This window comes from Danio rerio, chromosome 13, assembly GCF_049306965.1.
Source record: "Danio rerio strain Tuebingen ecotype United States chromosome 13, GRCz12tu, whole genome shotgun sequence".
Taxonomy (NCBI): Eukaryota; Metazoa; Chordata; class Actinopteri; order Cypriniformes; family Danionidae; genus Danio; species Danio rerio.
The window spans coordinates 52,560,001-52,572,500 of record NC_133188.1 but is presented as its reverse complement, the minus strand read 5'-3'; the positions used below and the strand labels follow the sequence as shown (position 1 = coordinate 52,572,500).

General features: G+C 38.2%; 1 protein-coding gene across 11 annotated transcripts in view; it reads right to left on the bottom strand.

Moving 5' to 3' along the window:
• The window catches only part of LOC100331556 (signal induced proliferation associated 1 like 2), an 823,625-nt gene that overhangs the window by 748,983 nt on the left and 62,142 nt on the right, over positions 1-12,500 (bottom strand). For all 11 annotated transcript variants that reach the window (XR_012388951.1, XR_012388950.1, XM_073920327.1 and 8 more), the window contains one exon: positions 185-233. The gene's annotated coding sequence lies outside the window, so the exon portion shown is untranslated. The remainder of the gene's footprint in view (positions 1-184; positions 234-12,500) is intronic.

Below are 12,500 nucleotides of genomic sequence, written 5' to 3'. Positions count from 1 at the left end.
GGAAGGAAGGAAATAATTGAAAAGAATGAAAAAAGAAAAGAAAGAAAGAAAGAAAGAAAGGCAAAGGAAATGAAGAAGGAAGGACGGAAAGAAGGAAAAGCAAAGGGAAGGAAAGAAGAAAAGAAAGGAAGATGGGGGAATATGTATGGCACAAATAAAATGATAAATATAAAAGTATGTTTACCTGTTAACCCCCGTCTCTCTCCAACGTTAATTCCTGTCATCACACACTCCTGTCAAATAAACAAATGAAAGTCAATTAATATTCAAGATAATTACAAAACACATAAATAGAGATACGTTCACTCAGGGTAAACTCTGCAGTGACTCCACAAACCTCATGTGTCATACAGCTGAAGTCGGAATTAGCAGCCCTCCTGAATTTTTAGCCCCCCGTATAACTTATTTCTAAAAACTAGGGCCAGACGGAATCTGTGGATGTTTTTTTTTTTTTTTTTTTTTGCTATTTCTTAAGCTAAAAATCTGTGGAATTCTGGGGAAAATCTGCAGAATTCTGTGCGCACATTTTCCATGTGGGCCAACTAATAACTCCATGCCATGATAACAGCACATAATATTAGACTAGCTATTCTTCAAGATACTAGTATTCAGCTTAAAGTGACACTTAAAGGCTTAACTTGGTTAATGAGGTTAAGTTAATAAGTTGCCCAATGACTAAGGGCAAGTCATTGTATAACAGTGGTTTGTTCTGTAGACAATCCAAAACAAATATTACTTAAGGGGCTAATAATATTGACCTTAAAATGGATTAAAAAAATTAAAAACTGCTTTTATTCTAGCCAAAATAAAACAAATAAGACTTTCTCCAGAAGAAAAAATATTATAGGAAATACTGTGAAAATTTCCTGAATCTGCTCAACATCATTTGGGAAATATTTGAGAAAGAATATTGATTATGACTCCCATTATTTTAGCAAAGCATCATGGGACATATGCGCATACTCCCATCTCAGCTCCTCTTCAGCATCTGCACGGCTCGGGAAAAAAATCCAATAATGGAGTGTTTGAGTGGAAGGAAATGGCTGAGCTTAATTACGCTGGATTGGTCTAAGTGTGGCCTTCCCTTCAGAAGGTTTCTCTTTGATCCGTGGCGCAGGGTTGAGGACAGCATGCCATTTTACTCTCTATTTTAGGGGCTTATTTGGGGAAAGATGGACTCCAGAGGGCCTCTGCTGAAATAACTGGCACTCACAGCCACTTGAGGAGGACCTGGAGGAGAGCGGCGTAATTCACATCACTCTGAGGATTTTGTCGTGTGTGGATGAGCCTGCAGATGCCACACACACACATACACACACAGAGCAAAGTGTGTTTGTGTGTGCTTTAGAAGAAGCAGTAATTAGCACTGTTCTGTGTTTGCCAAACACAAATGTGCACAAGACAGCAGAGCACAAGGTGTTCCCACAATGCAAAGTGTGCAACGTTTATTTCCATTCAGATGAATAAAACAAAAGTAATCTCAATAACATAAATTGGAGTCAGGTGACCGGCTGGGCCATTCTACAGCTTGATTTTCTTTCTCTGAAAGCATCTGAGAGTCTCCTTGGCTGTGTTTTGGATCATTGTCTCGCTGAAATGTCCACCCTGGTTTCATCTTCATCCTCCTGCTCATGTAGATGTTGGACTGAAGCAGCTGATGTTCATTTACACTGAGGAAGGGCAGAGAGTTGCGGAAAAACTACTGAGAGATTTCAGCTGCTGTCTGGGCTTTCACTGCCGAAATACACCTTCCTTTCTTCATAGGTTCAAAAACTTTTTCCTTGCGTCATTTCATTTTATTACAAATAACTTAATTTGTAAACTAATTAGTTTAATTTTCTTTGCATATATGGATTTCTTTGGTTGTTACCAACATCCAGGGATAATTTCAAGTCAACGGCACCTTTAGAAATATGTTTTCTGATAAAATTGGTGACGTGTTTAATATAAACTACAAAGATGAAAAAAAAATATGCAAAAACTCATTTAGCACTAGTTCTGGGATGCACGTGTTAATGGTAAAAATAAAAGAAAGTAAAATAAAATAAAAGGAAATAAAACTAAAATCAAATAATAAAAATAAATAATAAAATAAAAATAAAAAAATAAAAAAATAAAATTAAATAAAATTAAATTAAATTAAATAAAATGAAAGAAAATTAAAGAAAAAAAAGGAAAGGAAAGAAAAATAAAATAAAAAGAAATAAACCAAAAATGAAATACAAAATAAAAATGAAATGAAATGAAAATGTAAGAAAAGAAAACAAAAAAAGAAAACAAAACAAAAGTAAATAAAACAGAAATGAAATACAAAATAAAAAATGAAATGAAATGAAAGAAATGAAAAGAAAAAGAAAAGGAAAAAAATAAATAAAAATGAAATAAAATAAAATATAATAAAATGAAATGAAATAAAAATTTAATTGAATTAAATGAAAATCAATAAATCTATACACAATTTTAATAACTAAATAAATAAAGCAGTCTAACCAACAAAACAAATAACTACATTAAATAACTCAAAAAATAACTAAATACATGAACAACTAAATACCTAACAGCATAAATGATTAATTATCCAAAACAATACCCAATTTAGACTTAACTAACATAAAGACAAAATAGTTAAGTAAAGAGCTAAAGTAAATAAACTAAAAGTAAAAACTAAATAAATAAAAACAAAAAAAACACATAATTAAATGTCTAAAAATAAAATAAAGTAAACTAATTAAATAAAACCAAAAAAACTACTAATAAAAATATATAAATAAAACATGGCTATATCTAAAATCAATAAAACACACAACTTTAATCACTAAACATATAAACCATAGTCTAACCAACTAAACGAATAACTAACATAACTAACTCAAAAATAACTAAATAAATGTATGACTAAATAATTAAACGAATAAATAACCGAATAATTAAACAGTTAATTAACATAATAAATAAATAAACAGTTAATTAACAAAGTGGCAGTACATTCTGCTGTGGCAACCCTTGGTAAATAAGGGACTAAGCTGAAGGAAAATTATTGAATGATAATTATCATAGGGAAAATTATTAAGCAAATAGATAAAACAACTAAGTTGATCAGCTTAATAACTAAGAACTAAATAAATCACAAATTAAAATAAATTAAAACTCATAACTAAATATTCATTCATTCATTTTCCTTCAGCTTAATCCCCCTTTTTCATCAGGAGTCGCCACAGTGGAATGAACCGCCAACTTATCCAGCATAAGTTTTACACGGCGGAAGCCCTTCCAGCTGCAACTCAGTACTGGGAAACACTCATACACTCTGGCCAATTTAGTTAATCCAATTCCCCTGAGCACAAGGAGGAAACCCACGCCAACACGGGGAGAACATGCAAACTCCACACAGAAAAATGCCAAATGGTCCAACCTGGACTCGAACCAGTGATCTTCTTGCTGTGAGGCGACAGTGCTAAGCACTGAGCCACATTTTCACCCATAACTAAATATCTGAAAATAAAATTAGGTAAAAATAAATATACATTCTAAGTGACTAAAACTAATTACACTACATTCTGGGATTGCCTCGTCTTATCAACGTTTTAAACAAGCGTTCACAGTTAAAATATGTCAAAACTGTGTTAATATATTTACAAAGACTATCACGCGTACACAAAAGATCATAAGTCCATAGAACAGAGCAATTAGCTTCCCATGTTATTCAAGAATCCACAGAGACAGATTTTTTTTACAGCGAAGCCAACATAGCCTTCAGAACGTCCCAGAGCAGCTGGTGAGCGCTCGGGATCCCGCATTCATTCACGCTTTCGCTCTCGATCTCCCCGTCCCACCATCTGATGTCAGCTGTCAACAGTAAACACTCCCATCAGCCCTTACTGGAGCCAAAGAGACTGAACACACAACACAAAAACACAGCTTCATCCAATCATACACACTGACGGCATGTCTAATTAGCTTTAAAAGCCGAACAATGTCGTATGGGACACAATAATGTGGATACTACAGTATAGGCATGGGCCGGTCTGACGGTCTGACGATATGATAACCTTGCATAAATATGGAGCTAATAATATGCCAGAAAGATCTGAATTTTAATTGTGTTCATTTGAACTATTGACAATTGCAATTTAATAAATCTGAATTTTTATATGCCGTTGAAAGGAATTTCTTTTTGACTTTTAATCTGAATTTGAATTTCATAACTTGAATACTGAACATCTGAAATTTAAGACAACTGAATTTTTCAAGGCTGAATTTTTTATAGATGTATTTTCAAACTTTTTGTTTTCTGAATTCACATATTTTAAAATTACGCCTTACGAATTGTGTAGTTTCAACTCATTTTAAATAAATAGTTCGAACAAGCAACAAAAGTAATTTTTAGAGTGTATTTATGCATTTATCTTCTAAGGGTGTCACGATCCTCCAAATCCTCGATTCGATTACATTTTCGATTCTAAAGGCTCGATTCGATTTTCAATTATGAATAATTAATTAATTAATGACCAATTAATTATTTGTAGCCTACCGTTTAAACTACCTGACCTGCATGGTCTTTGTTTTACCCATAAACAAATCATACAGTAAATGAATAAAGGCAAGATACACACATAATTACCACCTGTCAATCACTTTTTCTGCGGGACTCGTGAATAGGCAGTGATCTGTGTCGTTATAATGGCGTCGGTAAAAAAGACGCACAACCAACAGGAACCAGCCAACAGTATCTGAGGTGTGCGCTAAAATGACAAAGTACAAGTGAGTGAAAGATTGAAGCAGTCCTCTGACTGGACCTGCTGTCTCAAGCGCATGGCTGTGTGTGCATCTGTGTCTGTGTGGTCACGTGATGTGCATTTTCAGAGGTGGAGAGGAAGGAGGACTGCTCAGAAATGCTACACGCCACTGTGGATGTCAAATCGTTGTCGTTCTAAAATGCCATTTAAAAACAAAGACAGTGTAAACAGGGTCTGAGTGTGTACTTTTCACGAGCGGATTTGCAACGGGGGCGGATGGAGGATCGCGATGCCGGTGTTGTCTATCGGACGAACCGTACGTAATACGTACATAGCAGAGCTTGCAAAACTGTGTTTTTTTTGTCGACAACACGAAAGTTGTCAACATAACTCACTGGAAATCCAAAATGCTTACACACCGGCGACTTCATTGAAAGAGGAGAGGGTTTGAGTTCTGTCAACGGGTCTCCTACTTCTGCAGTTTAACAAGCACTTCAACAAGCCTGTTATTTTCCCGCTTGGCAAGCTAAGCTGACGTGACATGGGGGCGCGGCAGCATCGACGATTCTATTTTTTGATTCGATAATCGAAATTAAGCATAAACTTTTATTGATTTAGATTAAAAATCGATTAAAAATCGAAATCGTGACACCCCTAGTAATGTAGTCATTCAGCTTGTAATGCTGCAGTATGTATTTGAATAATGATGGCTGGTTACTTTACTTGAAAGCTCAGATTTGATATATTTTTTGATTGTCTGCTGAAGAAACTACTGTTATACAATGACTTGTCTAATTACTCTAATTAAGCCTTTGAATTGCACTTTAATCTGAATGCTTGTATTTTGAAAAACATCTAGTAAAATATTATGTACTGTCATCATAGCAAAGATAAAACAAATAAGTAATTAGACATGATATTTCAAAACTAGTATGTTCAGAAATAAGTTTAAAAAAAAGCTTCTTTCCATTAAAAAGAAATTGGAGGAAAAGGGTTGCTAATATTCAGGAGGGCTAATAATTCTGACTTCAACTGTGTGTATATATATATATATATATATATATATATATATATATATATATATATATATATATATATATATATATATATATATATATACACAGTTATTTTCCACCCTGCAAAGGAAAGAGAAATAAATACAATAGAATAAAAATATAAAACAAACTGTGATTTAAGCCTGTTCACCCTAAGAAAAACACTTTAGCTACAAAAATCCTTCAGTCAGGAGCAGTACGGGATGTTCTCGTCGTTTGATTAATGATAAAACAGGCGGCAGCATTTCGCAGTCACTTTAATGGTTTCTCTTTCTCGTGTCTTTTGATTCTCAACTCGTTTGTTTATTACGCAAATGAGGGTTAATATGAATAATCACTAATCACCACGTTTTGACACCAATTTGACCATTAAAGCGCTCATGTTAAGATTACTTTAGATGTCTGCGCTCCTCTGCTCGTCTCAGTGTGCGAATGAGACTGAATGCTAACCGCGTGCTTATGCGTGTCCGCGTGTTGCACACACACATACGCGTCACACAAAAGGTCTTTCGCGCTTTTGGTATATGATGATAATCGTTTATCTCGATTAATGGTTTTTCATAATCGTTAGAAGCCATAATCGAAATCGGATTTTCGATTAATTGCACAGCCTTAGGAGCACCCGGAGGAAACCCACGCGAACGCAGGGAGAACATGCAAACTCCTCACAGAAATGCCAACTGAGCTGAGGTTCGAACCAGCGACCTTCTTACAGTGAGGCGACAGCACTACCTACTGCGCCAGTAGGACTGGGCAGTTGACTATTAAAACTGTTTGCCTTAGTAATGTTGGTAAATTAAAATAGCAGTTAAGTAATCCTAATATTCCTAAATGGATTGTAAAAAAATATTCAATAATTAACAATATCGACTGACATTTTTTAATATCGCCTAGCCCAATGTCGACAACATCAAACAATATCACATATTTACAGAAAGACATAACCACGTATACCAATTCAAAATGAAAGCAATCCACTTGAAAATATTAAAATATCTGAAGTGCAACAGGATATTCAATGACAACTTTGGAAATTTCAAGCTGACTTCAAGGCTTCAAAGAATCTCACCTCCGCATGGCAGAAGCTGGCGAGCGTTTCCAGCATGGAAACACAACAGCATGCCGCTCCAGCTCTTTGTTTAGTCACAGCAGACAGAGAGCAGACTGCTGGCACCACAGGACCACAACTGAGCCACTCAACCACAACTCATACACCAGCGGACATCAGGAGCCCGAGCGTGAAGCCTAAACTGCTGCTTAAACAGACGCACTCGGATAAATCACTCATTTACTTCAGACCCAAGCCATACAATAAAGTTCAACGCATGTTTGGGTGAAAATAAATTAAACTGACTGCAAAGTTAACAACATCACCCGACTACAAATGTGAAGCATTATTTGATGTGCACGGTTTGATGTGCTACAATGTCCAGATTTGACAACAAACCAGGATTTCGAGAGTGTAAACATTTATAGAGACACCTCCAAATGTGTTGGAATGAAAAATAAATGTCCAACATGCCTCCAAATGAGTTGGACATTTGATGGAAAATAGCTTAAACATACTTCATATATGTACAGTTGAAACCAGAAGTTGGCATACACTCTAAAAAAGGCCAGAATAATGCCAGAATAATGAGAGATTTATTTTTTGAGAATGTTTTATTAATTTCTAGACAGTCGAAAGTTTACAGACATTTCCTTGCACATTTTGAACGATGACAGCCTCCCTATACTGTGTACCATGCTACTCTGAATATTCGCTCTGAAATAGCATGTGAGTGTGGCTTAAGCCTGGTTTATATTTCTGCGTCAAGTGACAGGCGTAACCCACGGCGCATGCAACGCACGCATAGATATATACACTAGATATCGCATAGGGACCCTGAGCATGCGTCAATAGCGCCGCCACATTGTTACAGTGCTCCCAGGACCAATGTCATTCAACCGCACTAGCCAAGACAGTGTTATTACGTGAAGATGCGGGACTTCAGCGCTTTAGTACGGGTGTAGTAACGAGCAAACAAAGAAAACAAAGCACAAAGGCAGAACATTTCATAGGTAAGATTAAGTTTTTTTTACGTTTTAGTATGTGCTAAACAGGTAACGTTATTGATGGTAATACAGTCACTACTCTATTCACCATAAGGCAAAGTAGCTCCAGTTCGCACTAATTACTCGGCTTATGCTTGTTTTGTTGAATAAAATCAGCAAACAATGCAAAATAAACTTGACAACGAGATGCTGCGCTGCCAGAAACTTGTATTATTGTCGGCTAGTGAAGGAGTCGTTCATAACGGAGATTCATTCACAAACTAAACGCTCTCTCCGTCAGTATGAGAAGTGAAAGCAGGAGAGGAGCTGTGCTTCAGGACACGGATAAGATCAAATTTAACAGAGAGGGTGGATAGTACATTTCTGTACACACAAACACAAGCTTTTTGTCAGGAATGCCGTGCGGTCACTGATCCATCAATGTAGAAAAGTGGTGTAAAATTATAATTTTCGTAATTAAAAAAAAAAAAAATTGCATACTAACATCCAGGAAAACTCCCGATCATAGATATAAGTGTATATGTGTATGTCTCTGGCTCTGGATGGCCACAGTACTCCACTGTACCTTGGTCCCGCATTCATTTTAAAGGAGCGCTACCCTGTACCAAAATGGCGGCTCTATTGACGCAATTCTTCCAATAGACAACAACAGGGTAGGCGACATCTAATGTATGTATCTATGCAAAGCGCGTAGCTGTGCATTTATACTTCTGCACGCTGTCTCTGTTGGTCTGCATTAACACTTCCGAAACGCTAGTTGGCAGTGAGGTGTAAATGTTCCTCTGTGTCGAGTTTCTTCGCTGGTGTTTTGTTTTTTCTGAACACTTCCTGAATGTACAAGTGGCTCAAACTCGCTCATTTTGAGGCAGGAACCGGCGGACGTGCAACAACTTTAACGTGAACTATGAGGTAAACACAAAACAAAACTTTCCATCCGGAGCTCCTTGACGGGACTCCACACTTGTAAACAATCGCTCCATCGGGCTTGCGTGGGTCTCAGTCACGCCCAGACTCGTCAGCGATACCAAGCCGAGCAATCACAGAACTAGCGCCACGCGTCATTGAAAGGTGCACGTCAGTGATGCCAACAGCCACGGCGTAGGGCTATGCGTCAACGTGTAGGCTGCGTCATAGCATACGCGTGCGCTTGACACAGAAGTATAAATCAGGCTTTAGTAATAATTGAATTTCCTGCCCACCGCCCACCAAACACTAACTACATGAACTAGAGGGATGTCTGCTGTCAAGTCGCGGTGGGCACGTTCGCGATTTCAGGAGGCGTGACTTTGAAACACAGTCCCTTCCCTGCCGTCCAAAGATAACATGCTAACCGGTAAGCATTTTGGCAGATCGCCTACTGCACATTTATATACTGCGTCAAAAATAATATTGATAATTATTTAAATGCTAATAATTACTCAAATCATGTATTTAAATAATTTTTTTAAAATTTAAAAAATGTATGAGCAAAATCCCGTGTTAACAAAACTAAAAGAGCAGTATGGAAAATGTGTGTATTTTATTGCAGTTCCAAATATTTAACAAAAGGTGGCCCCAATCTGGCCAGGAATGATCCCGTCTGTCCCAAGCATCTTTCACACTGGCCCCGGGCCATCGGAGAGGGTGCTCGCTGCAGAGCCATTTGAGCAGAGCTGAGCTCCAGCAAGGGGGAGCATGAGCTCTCGCTCTGCCTCCTGTAAGCTGTTTTAATGCGTACACCAACCCCACCCCTAACCCTACACCCAGTGACATCACTCGTAGAAGAAGTGCAAAAAAGGTGGAGCTCAAGCTCAAGCTCCCCCTCGCTGGAGCTCAGCTCGCCCAAATGGCTCTGCAGCGAGCACCACTTGGGCCATCGGGCAGTCCTTATTGTTGAGCCCTGTATTGACTTTAAAATGATTAATAAAATATTATCAGACAAATATTATCCAGAAAGGAACCAAAAAACAGTCAAAATAAGTCCATGTGATATAAGTGGTTCAATCATAATTATATGAAGCTGCGAGTATACTCCTGTGTGCAAAGTAAACAAAAATAACTTTGTTCATTGATTTATCTATGGGAGGATCAGAAAGCTCTTGGATTAAATACTACACTTTGTTCATTTTGTGCTTTTGTTCCTTTGTTTATTGGTCTTAGAGCTAAGCCTGCTGTGAAAAGTGTCCCAAACATCCTGAAAAAATAAAACCAAAGTTTCTCAGAGATTATGAGTTATTTAATCTTGTTAAAATATATTTCTTAAAATAAAAGTATCGAAAAAAGTATCGTTCGGAACCGGTATCGAATTCAGGGTATCAGTATTGGTATCGAAAATTTTGGAACGATACCCAGCCCTACTTATATTTTATTATTATTATTAATTATGTGTTTATGTCTGTTTAAACACGCAGCCAAAACCCAGACTTTCTCTCCGCTTCAAATCGCGTGACAGAATCCGTTTGGGAAACAGCGTCTGTTTATCACTATGGAGCACGTCAGCTGACAGTCATGCACCATTACATCACTGTTTTGAGGATTGTGTAGGATGGGCGACGGCACCTGTATTCAAAGGGAAATGGAATCGCGCCATTTCTAATATTTATTTATAAGTGTTTTCATTCCTAAACAAACAAAGCGAAAGCACAGAAGACTCACATTTTAGAGGCGACCCCTGGTGGTTCGGCGGTATGGGTTGTGTATAGGGACGCTTGTCTGTTCAGAGAAAGACTGAAAATATGGGAGAAATACATTTACGGGATGATAGCGGGATAGAACAGTAAAATACGGGAGAATCCCGGGAAAAACGGGAGGATTGACAGGTATGCATGTGCCAAAGGGTTAAAGGGCCATGAAACCCCCTCGTTTCAGCAGGGTGTTTTCACACCTCTACTTTGGAAAAAGTCAGATAAGTGGGCGTGTCCAGCTCTGTTTAGGGGGGAGTGTCGGAGGAACTAAAGTGGGATGGTGTGGGAGTGTCTATTTGGGCACGCGCGAGTTTCAGTCAAAATACACACACATGAGAAAGTGATGGTGTTTAACCTACATGGACATCTGTAGTCGAATTATTTGCCAAATTATTAAATGTTGGACTTTAACTGCAGTCTGGTTCTTTCATTCAGGGAATTCATTCATGCCCCTCGCGACAAACAAGATATTTGATTCGAGGATCTGCTCTAAGCGTGTATTTTTCATGCAATGTTTGATACCGCACGGCGAATGAGAGAAAAAAAAACTCAGCATTTCCCGGAAACTTAGATGCACACGGCAGGTAGCGTCAGAAAGCCGCGTGTGTTATTCCGGTCACAAAATGCGGTGCTATGTTTGCACTCGGTGTTATAGTTAACTTAATTCGATATGAACAAACTGAATAAACAAAGAGCACTGGTCGCTCACTTACCAAATCTGTAGAGACAGAACAATCACCAGCAACTAGAGCCGCGTCTTTATTAAGAGAAGACTAACGTTACAAGCGAATCCGGATCTCAGCGTTTGCAGATGAGAACAGCTCTCAGGTAAACAATAATCCTCCTTAGACACGCAAGTTATTGTTGTCGAGCGTCGCGTACACTGTTATGCCACACGTGACTCCAGCTGCGCTCTCACAGAGAGAAAATGAAAACAAAACTTAATGGCAGCAAACTATAAAAGCAACACTTCACGCTTGTTTTGCCAACACAACGTGGCGTCTCTGTGGCGTAAACGCGGTGACACTAATGAATATTAATGAAGTTGCACAATAGAGCGCGCTGATTGGTTTGAACCAAGCCTTACTCATGCATTAATGCATCACACTGTAAGACGTAATAAGACACACTCTGGCACAGACGTCCAGTCTGCACGCTGGAATACACGCTATTATGTCATGACCGTGACGCAGCTTCAAAAATTAGTTTCAAACCGGAAGTACGGATTTGCTTGAAATAACGCAAAAACAACCAATTTACACTTTTTAGTGAAATATAGGTGTCCTAATAGTGTTTTTAGCAGTGTGGGACACATATACGACTGTCAACAGCTCAAAAAATGTGTTTTGGTGTTTCGTGACCCTTTAAAGGTGTGTTTCAATCCAGCTACCACTGCAAGTATAATACAAACCTGTGGGAAGCACCGGGATGCATGATAACAGTAGAAGCGCTGCCCTTTTTTTGCCACACAAAAAACCTCTGAGCTCACCCACATCAAATGCGCCAGCCCTAAAAAGTGTTCCAGCTAAAAATTTCAGCAATAATTTAGCAATTTGTGTCATTCCTCCATCTCAGTCTGAGCTCCGCAGCTGATGATTTCATTCCCAGGGCTGGAGGAGCTCGACACCCCAGAATCTAAAATTAGCACATGAAAAATAAATGAATGGCTCTGGAGGTGATTTATATAGATTTTGTGTTCTGAGCGGCGCTGCCAGCCAACAGGGTGTGGGCATGAGTACAAGAGGAAGGGGAAAAAAAATGCAAGAAACCGTGAAGCCTGCCATCAGCTCCATTACCTGCCTTCAACAAAAACCACCAAAATGAGCGATGAGGAAAGAGCTAACAGCACAGAGGGAGGTTTTGTTGCTTTTGCCCAGAAGCAGGAAAAGCCATGAAGGACACGGTGATGTCATAATTAGGGAGGGGCATCAGTTCGCTGACGGCAATGATTGATCATCAAAACTTGCGTGACTTCATAACATTTCACACAC